Source organism: Opisthocomus hoazin, chromosome 20, assembly GCF_030867145.1.
Source record: "Opisthocomus hoazin isolate bOpiHoa1 chromosome 20, bOpiHoa1.hap1, whole genome shotgun sequence".
NCBI lineage: Eukaryota > Metazoa > Chordata > Aves > Opisthocomiformes > Opisthocomidae > Opisthocomus > Opisthocomus hoazin.
In genome coordinates, this window is record NC_134433.1 from 9,408,633 (window position 1) to 9,418,819 (window position 10,187).

Here is a 10,187-nt window from a genome sequence, read left to right on the forward strand (position 1 = left end):
CTGTTTCACATTTTATACTTCCTTCCTCTGCAACTATGTCCGTGATTACTGAAAAGACAGAATCATCCATCATCTTGCTCAGATTCTGTCCCCTACTGCGATCCACAGTATGATGTTAACTCTGAGTTACTATTACTTTTTCATCCATCACACTCTCTCCTTGTTTTTCACCCACTCTGGGATCTCAGTGCTGACATTTCCTGTCTTTGAATTTTCATTATCATTGAATCCAGCTTCTGAATCAAAAGTTACATCTCAGTCCAATCCAAGGGATTTTTGCAGCACTGGACAGGATTTTTGTTGATTATTGCCTCACAAGTTTGCTCTGCTGAGATTATTTACACTGCATCTGCACCAAACATTCCAGCTATGGACAAGCCACCCTCTTCTAGTGAGGTTTAGGTCCTTTTCATGGCAGTTGAGATGTATAAGGCCAACCCAAGTGCATGCCTTTGAGGGAACAGTCTAGAGGAGTATGCAACATAAACTGCTCTAAGGGCACAATTTGCATTTCAAACAGGCAACAGCCTCAGATCATTCAAATAAAAACCCACGTTATCAAAACTGAGAAACAGAAGATCTTTTCATTACCTACTCTGCACTTACAAACAGATTCCTCCCTTCTCATCCTCACTCCATTTTATATGTAGTCCCAGCCTCCCACACACCCACACAGACACACAAACCTTTGATCCCTGCTAGATACAAAAATCTGTTGGACTGCATCCTCCCTGCTTCACACTCCCGTACGCTAAAGCATTCTACTTTGCCCCACATAAAAACCCTTCCCAATAACAGTCTCCTTTTTTCTCTTGCACAGATATACAGAGCGAAGGCATTATCTCTCAAAACTTATCTCGGAAGAGCAGATAACTTCTCCAACCGCAGACAGCTCAACCTCAATGACCAAAAATTCACCAGCTGCTTTCCCCACCCAACAAATTTTCTTCTCTGGCATGTACATGTCTCCCTCCTTAGTGTAAATACACGAACAGAACTCTACCTCCACAGTCCTCTGTGCTCACAGACATACACATATGTACACACACTGGCATGTGCAGATGCATACACAAACACTTTAACAGTTAGACAACTGGCCACATTTTCAGCTAGTGAAATCAGCATTGCCCAGCTGAGGTCAGTACTTGTTTCGGTACAGGGGGTACATTCCAGACAGTTAAGCAGGCTGCAAACCACATCTGATCAGAAAGCAATCTAATTTTGGGTACACAGTTCCCTTCAGCATACAGAATTTGCTACGAGATGTCACTTGAACTGAATAAACACAGGAATCTCTTGGGAATGTGAAAAAGGCTTCCCTCTCCTTTCTTCCACCTCTCTTCTTCCCTTCCTTCTCTCCATCAGCACAGAGCATGTGCGGAGACATCACAGACCCAACTTCACTGAAATTCCCTGGAATTAACAGCAAGCTGTAGACAGTTCTCAGAACTCCATTCCACAGCACTTGTGTGGTCTGCTCGTGTTAGAAAAATTATCTCCCCGAACACTGCCTCTCTCACTCTCATCAGCCCTGTATGTCAGAGCCTGGTAGCACTGGCTGACTTGTAATTATTTTTTACTATGCTGCTTTGTCTGCACTAATCCTTTGAAAGTAGCTTTACTGCACATCTGAAATATTATGATGCTATAAAACCTCTGTAATATTTATAAATCCCTTAAGACATCATAAAGAGAGAAAAAAACCTCCCCACAGAGTTCATCTAGCATAATTACATATACATTTCCCTCTGATTAATAAAAAATGATCACTTCCTTATGTAAAGATATTCTTCAGCCTTCTTTCATTAAGGCTATTTTTTTCTTTCCATTTTAAATCTGTTTCATGTGTCCTTGTATAGTAAGGTACCTCAGAAGATATTTTCCCAAAACAAAAGGCACAATGAAAACAACCACCACAGAGAATCGTCAGTCTCCTAACTTAAGCAATTTCACCACAGAATGTCCTGAAATATCTGCAAACATCAAGCAGTGTGGTGTGTCACTGGACTAAATAGGAGGAAAGAAAACTGGTAAATAAAATTTAAAAAAAAAAGAGGGAAAAAAGAAAACCCAAGACCCATCACTTGCCCCCCACCCCACAAAAGGACTGGCTTAGACTTTAGTGAAGCCGATTAAAGGGAAACCTGTAAATCCACAACTGAAGAGGCATAATCAGCACAGGCACTGCTCACTTCTAAAGCAGTGGTGAAGAACATGATTAGTGGCTTGCGTGCTCAGTGTGAAACCACTGACACTGGGCTTGCACTGACTGAAACTGGAACCTAGGTTTGTGTGTGGATTTTAGAAATTACTTTAAATGTGGTTTTCTTCTGCTCACAACAGCACTTGGGTTACATTCATCACCTGCTTAAGTGGGATCAGTTTTGAACTAAGCTTTGAGAAAGCTTTTCATATACAACTCCCTCTCCAGTGTTCTCCAGAATCAAATATTCCACAGCCCCAGGGAGCCACTGGGCAGCATTACTTTAAGACAGCCTGAAAAGGACCTGCAAAAAGGAGAAAAATATGGAAAATCACCAGCTTTTTTTTTTAAATATTGTTCTAGTCATTTGTCTGAATTTGCAGAAGACAAAGATCAAGCCCAGTCTGCCCACTGCTCCTTACACAGGAGTTCTTCTTTGCTCTCAGGAATCCCATCAAGTGCACCTTTGTTGCAAAGGTGGCCACTGGAGTCCTGGAGCTAAAAGGCAACAGTGAGCAGGGGAAAGATGTGACACAGAAATCTCTGCAGTACTTCCTACTCATTCCTGCAGTCTCAAGAGCAACACAGTTATAATTGTAGAGGTACCCCTTTCCCTCACACCCCATCACACCTTAGCACTAATTAACACCAGTCGTGCCAGCAATTGCTGCCCTAGTGTAGTAGTCTTGGAAAAAGATGCACAAGCTCTTCCCTTCAGCAAGTGTATCTATGTTCCCTACCTTACTCATTTGTTAAATGAATGCAGAAAAGTCCTGGGAAGCTCACAGCTCAGTCTATGGGATGTATCTTCATTCTGGATGCGATACTGAGTACGAGATTTCATGGAGTCCAGTGTGATCATTACTGCTCTATCTGAACTGTTAGAGGTAGAAAGAAATGCAGAGATAAACAGACAGACATGGGAAAGAATAAAACCTACCATACTGCTGCTGCTCCTTCCACCCCTTCTCTGCCAACTAGTCGGCCAGCAAACACAATGCCAACTGTCTCTTTATATAGTGTCACCAAGGAGTAAAAATATGCCTGCTCCAAGTTTAGACAATAGATGTAAGGTTGTAAAAGTACAGTAATTGGATCCCAATACCATCCCAAGCATCTGTTCCACGCACAGCTTTTGCTTGCACAGAAATAATGCAGTAGATAAGTAGAGCAGGCAGTTGGGATAGGATTGCACAGCACTCAACAATAAGCTAGAGCTGAAGGGGCTTTCCCGTGTACTTTTAAATAATGAACAAAGGGCACACACTAAAAGGATTTTAAATGGACATGGCATCCTGAAAAAGTAGAAAGAGAAACACACTCCTTGAGAAAATGCAGAGGAAACGAGCAATAAATCTGGGCCACTGAGATGTCTGGTAGCTCCAGAGCCTGATGCATGCATTCAGAGCTCCAGAAAAATGACTGAGGCTCTACATAGGTGCATCTATAACTGGAAGGCATGCTGGAAAAGCACTGCTCTGCGGAAGGCAATAAAGTGGTCTGTTTTCCCTGAATCTATCACACACGCCTGAAGTCCAGGGGCCAGATCTCAAGCTACCGCAAATTGATGGAGAGTCATGGATTTCAAAGCATGAAAAAAGAGATGTTAGTAATGAATCTGGTGTTCAGAGCAGCAGAAAACAGAAGGCAGCATAGGAACCACAAGGGCTGTGTCTCCCAGGGAATTCTCATGGACATTAACGCATACACATTCCATCCGATTCATAAATCATGTTTGGCATTATCACAATGGGCCCAAACATTAACCAGTACAAAATGGCATAATTCCATGGACGTGAAATCATATTTCCTAAAGGTCTAATCTGTGTCTGTGAGAGTATCTACACAGGACAACCGGTGCATTAAAAATGGCCGCAGGACTGTACGGCAGGAACATACACTAGCATCTGAAATACTTGTCTACATCAGTCACACTAACCTTGAGACACGAAAGTGCTTAACCAATCAACTGAACTTTGAGACAGACATACGTTTAAGTATGTAGTTGAACAAGGACTTTGTTCTTTCTCCAGGTCCAGCCCCTTGCAGTGCTGTCATCTCTAATCTTAGATCTGACTGCATGCTCTTCAGGGCAAGGACTGTTTTAGCTGTTGTGAAGTACCTCGAACACCTACAGGGATAATTAAGTAATAAATAAGCATAATACAATTCATCTGGCTTTAGCAAAATTGTCGTGGATACAAGTTGGAAGTTAGCCTAGTATTCATCATTCTGACTTTAGTGACATTATACCAATATCTAGTGTAACACAGCATAAAATTAAATCCCTCAGTCCATTTGCCTGCAACCGCCCGCTGGATAGCACACCCAGGTTTGTATACTAGATTGAATCAGTGATCTGAAAATCTCACAGTAAGTTTTTTGACAAAAATCTTACATAATTTCAAAGGTTCATTGTGACAAAGACTTACCAAGTTCACTGGGTTAGGTCCTGTCTCGGTAAAGCTGTTCAGCATCTGCTTAACTTTAAGGAAGGAATCGTCCCATTGAAATCAACTTCATTGCTCACATACTTACATTTCAGAATATGGCTACTTGTTTTGCAGGATCAGTGCTCTAATCCGAATTAGACAGCCAAATAAGCAGCAGTTTTGTCATTGAGTTCACTGCGCCCAGGATTCCATCCTGTGAATTTTGTGTCCTTTTTGGGAAGAATACTTACCTTTTCATCCAGCCATTTCATGAGTTTGTCCTAACAGTTCTGGTAACAGATGCTTTGTACTGTTTCTTTGGGAGTTTTGTTGTCTCTTATCTGGTATATCATCAATCATCATTATTATCATCAATTTGCTCCTTAGTTTCCTAGCTTGATCTGCAGGCATTTTCCAATAGTGCCTGTATTTTCCACATTGATCTTTGTCTTTTCACGGAATTTCTGTATTAAATGAATTCTTCCAAGCTGTTTTCAAATGACATGACATGTTAGGATAAAACCCACACAATACTGTGTGTTTGTAATGTACATGTCCTGAGAGACCAGAACTCTCTCTGCTTACTCTATAAAACAAATCCACAGAGGAATTAAGGGAGACATACATCTTGGCTTTAAAGGTCTGCTTGCTTCTGCAACTGCCTCCAAATTATAGAAAGGCTCCAGACTGGAGAGGGGAGGGAGAAAAGGGGGGAATAACATACGGACTGAAAAAGAAAGGCTTGAATTTAATTGCCCTAAAAATTTCAATCATTCAATCCGGTAATTAGAGAGCTGGCTGATTCAGAAGGCAATTTCATTTGGAAAAAAAAAAAAAAGAACCCAACAAGATAATTGATGCTAAGTGAATATTTTACCTGAAATATTAAATACCAAACTTAAGTCTGCCTCCAGGGCCTTTTCTGCTACCCCTTTTGATCTGTCTTTCTACTGCTTTGTATTTTCCTCTCACATGACTCAACAGAACAGGACACTCCTTCAGAGAATCAGATTGTCACAGGGACAGGTTTATTTGAACTCTCTATGCTGTGAAGGAGACAACATAATGATTTATTAGTAAAGAAAATAATAATAGGAAGTCTCCTGAGATCCAGCCTGTCTGCAAATCTCAGTGAGATTTTCCAGCGTTGAGTCTTTCTGTCTCTCTGGCCATAAGCAAGATTTGATGTCCTACCAAGGGTAACTTTCTTTATGAGCTTATCAAGTATAGGGTAGCAGCTTTCTTTATGAACTTAACAATAGTTACCAGAATGTTTCATGTTTAATTCTGGACTCTCTGATGCTGTAAAATGATACTTAAAGGCAGATCTCTGCACTCATGCAGAGCAATGTGGATGTCAGTGTCACAGGGGTCTGATTGCACAATCTCTTTGCAGGATGGAGAGCAGAGCTGTTTTATTGCACACTGTTCAGACGAAGTAACTGCTAATTCTCTAATATTTAATAGCCTAATGAACAAGGACAGCATCTCTTACACGTCTTAAAGGAAAGTTGCATGCCTGGAAATTAAGTAGATATTAATTTATACTACATTTATAGATGGAGAAGTGATAAAGAAAATGTATGTGACACACACTGGATTCTGGTATCACGTGCTGTTCTAACTGCTCATCCGTGCACATTTTTCATAGAAAATGCTACTCTCTATTCCTGTTAGCAGTATTAAATTTTAATCTTAAAACACCTTTTTAAGTGAGAATCCACATAGACTACTGCTCAGGAAGACCACATCAAATGTATTCAGGTGCCTTCACAACTTCCATCTTTGAGATTGATCATGAAAATGTTTCTGATCCATACAACATTCACTATCGTAAAAGATGCAGATGACAGGACTTGGTGACAGTTCTTGTAGTGAGATGGAATGCCAGATGGGATGCCAAATGGAATGTGGCCTCTTCTCCTAGTTCAGTGGGGACATAATAAAGCCACTCATGCTGAAAATGTTACATAGGAAATGTATAATAAGTACCTTTGCAAGTATTCCAGCTATTGCAGACTGAGTTTTGAGACCGGCTTTGTACCACAACATTACAATTCTGCACACAGATAATTTTTCTTCATGTCTTTGAGTGGCATGCCTTCAAAAGAAGACATGTGACTGTTACTCATATTTGGGAACTGAAACCTTCCATGTCCTGCCAACAGGTAGGGACAATCCCCAAACTTTTAGGGGAGATGTATCCCAGCCTTCATACTGAAGGACTCCACTTTCTGTGCACTGGCCAGGCTCGATCTCTCTGGCTGATATCTAATTTGGTGCTGAGGGTAAAGACAAGGCCAGTCCTTATATAAAAATAGAATTCATGTGAGCTTCATCCTGGCTCTCTGCACTCTGGCAAAATGTACCATGCAGAATTGCCAACTGCTGCTGCTCTCTGGCCGTGTCATCTGCTTTCTCATTGCTATGTGCTCCTAACATCCTCTAAGTCATAGATGTTCATTTATTCTGCAGGTGGGGAATAGATATACTCCATCATTTATCCAAATGTGAATAGGAATTAAAAGCAAAGCAGCAAAATGAAGCATTGTCTTGCAAGTCCTGGCAGGTGTGCAAACCATAGATCAGGAGTATAGACCAAGCAGCTCTCAGGCAGGCACTAAAGTGAGAACACCAGCTTATTCCAGAAAAGCCACTAGCAAGAACTACCAAGCTGAGGTGGATTTCAAGCCCTCCAGAGAAAATTAGCAACTTCCCTGGAACCACCCACTTTTCCTTAATCATCCTAAACTAATGAGGAGCTTCCCTTCTTTTCAGAGCCATGATGATTCCCTTTTCCTTTCTCCCTACAGTAGTTTCCTTAGCAGCTGATAAAATTCTTGATACAGAGGACAGGTTACACAGCGCTGCCCGGAAAACCCATTGGCTAGGCTTGGTCTGACTACTGTATTTTGGAGCCTGTCAGCAAGGCGAGTTTCAGGAAAGTTCGTCTTATGATCACTGTATATGGTGCACCTATAGCTCAGTACAGAAGAGCTATCACAGATACATCTTCAGAATTTTAAATAAATTAAACAGTTAAAATCCCACTGAGAATCTTCTCTCTCCATTGAGTGGAGACACATACACCTATTTGCAAACAGCCAGGGCTGCTGTAGCTGTTAATTATTAAGTTCTGCGCATTTGTTGTTCAGGACACTGAATCCAAAATTCCTTCTCCCCTTCTCTGACTTACCCCTCCCTCCCTGAGAATTCATAGCCACTATCTAATCTGACAAAAACTGTGTTCTCTTTTATACTTGGAGGTCACTTTATGTTAGTTACAGTGTGTTGCATTATGTCAAAAGGCATAGCACAACATAATGAAAAGCAGACTAATATAACTCAACCTGACATCAATGACATAATACGATGTGGCTACTGAAAAATACACTGTTGTCATTGTTTTGTGTTTTCATCTGATACCTACTTGCTATTCCAGCATGGGACATTTGTTGCAGAATTTGGAGAAGGTGGTTATGGACTGAGCATCCCTGATTCTGCTGTGGCTTCCATCATTTTTGCACTGAGATCACTTCATTGGCTTTGCCAGAGTTTCTCCTGATTTACTCTAGCAAGAATCAGACTCTAAAAAATCATCACATAAAATGCAATTACGTTAGGAAAGCCATCAAGTTGGAAAACACACAGCTCCTGGGAGTAAGGAAATGACAACACTGTTAAAGTCCCTGTAACCTTAGCTCTGGCCTCTTGGGTAGTAAATGAGCCTATACTATTTTTCCTGCAGGATGTCATTTCATTTTGTAGAAGTGTGCAGCAAAGCAGCTGTTCAATACTTCTTTTAACTTCGTCACGTAGTCTGTGGTCCCATATCTCATTTGTTGTACATCTACCAAATCCTTTTGTGGGTTAGGTACTTTTCTTCTTCCGGTTTTTATTTGCTTTTGTATTGTTCTAATTACCACAGTATATGTGTATTTCAAAACCAAGGCTGAATCTCTCTTCCCAATACACCCGCAAGGTTGAAACACACAGTTATTCCTTTCTTGTTCCATAGACAGAGAGCAGAAGCACAAAACTGTATCTTACTATAGGCCCTATGGGAAGTCTGTCACAGGCAAGGCTAGAATGCAAGGCAGCAGAATCCCAGCCTTTTACATTAATTCTTTATTTTTCATTGCCTGGCTACTTTATACTGACCAATTACCCAGTGGAAAAAGCAGACATGAGCCTTATTTGTGAAAACCTCAAACAGTAATAATAAATTAAGTTGGAATGTTCTGGTGATGTTATGAATCCCTGTGCAACAGCTCTGCCTTGTTCTCCATCCAACAGAGCCAAAACAGAACACACAACTGTAAGCAAGCTAATTGAGCTGATGGATTATAATGAAATCTATTATAATTTCCACTGGAGTTTTATGGATGGAACAATCAAAAAACATCTGTAGCCACTTCTCCTGTCTAACACAGCCCATAGCATTTTATGTATCAGTTGCTGTATCAAGACCATGTCTTCTGGTTGAGCTAGAACATACATTTAAACGCTGTTGTTGTTGTTATTAATATTATTATTATCATCTTATGCTGATAGTAGTTGGCCAAGCCAACTGAAGCCATGGCATCCTCAATGACAGAATTCAGCCTCCACTGACTTTGAGCCAGTCTGGTTAGTGGACTTGTCCTCACTGTGCTGCACATTTGGAGGCACATGTGGAGTTTAGAATATCCTCCACATCCACCTTGGACTGCTGGCCACACCAGGGGTGTCATCTATACATGAATGATTTGGGAGGCACTGGAAGTAGTGGGACAGGTCACAACATTTTTGCTGCAAGATAGGATTTGATGAGAAAGTAATTTGTTTCTGCTGATCGCACCTGTTTTTTTTCCAGTAGCAAGATACCCTGCTGAGAAGTTAGGATTTAACAAAGCAGAAGTCAGGAATTGAGAAAGGCTGGAGAAAATCTAGAGAGCTCTGGGAAAGCAGGTGAGGTTTAGACATCTGTTAACATTTTGGCCAAGTATCTTCACAGCAAGACAGGCTATATTCACTTCAAAATTTCAAAGAATGGAGGAACCAGCCACCACTTGAAAAATGGTTCTCCACGTCAGAAATTTTTTCTCAGTATTTCTGTCTTTTATTTAGCTTTGGATGAGGTCTACTATGCCTTTTTCTGTTAGGTTAAAATTTACTTTTCTACATTAATGTGATGCATTTGCAATTTCTGTTTGTACACACATACACGCAGAATTTCTGAAAATGTTGGGAATATGTATGGCATGGACCTTCCTAAAATTTCAGGATAAACAATTGGAACTCTTCACTTAAAATCTATTTCAGGATGCCCTAAATATAAGGTTCTGCCTCCTCTGTCAAAAGCCCAGCATAGTAAAAGCCAATTTTATTTACAGAAAATAATATCTGAATATTGACCCAGTGGTTAAATTCATGCCAGGTATTTGTGGTTTAACTGCAGATGAATCTCAGAGTGTTTGATCACATCATACTGAGGTTTGGAGCCACTTACTGCATTGCAGGCTACAACACACACGAGGGAATAGCAGGCAGGCAGCAGTACTAGCTCAGAG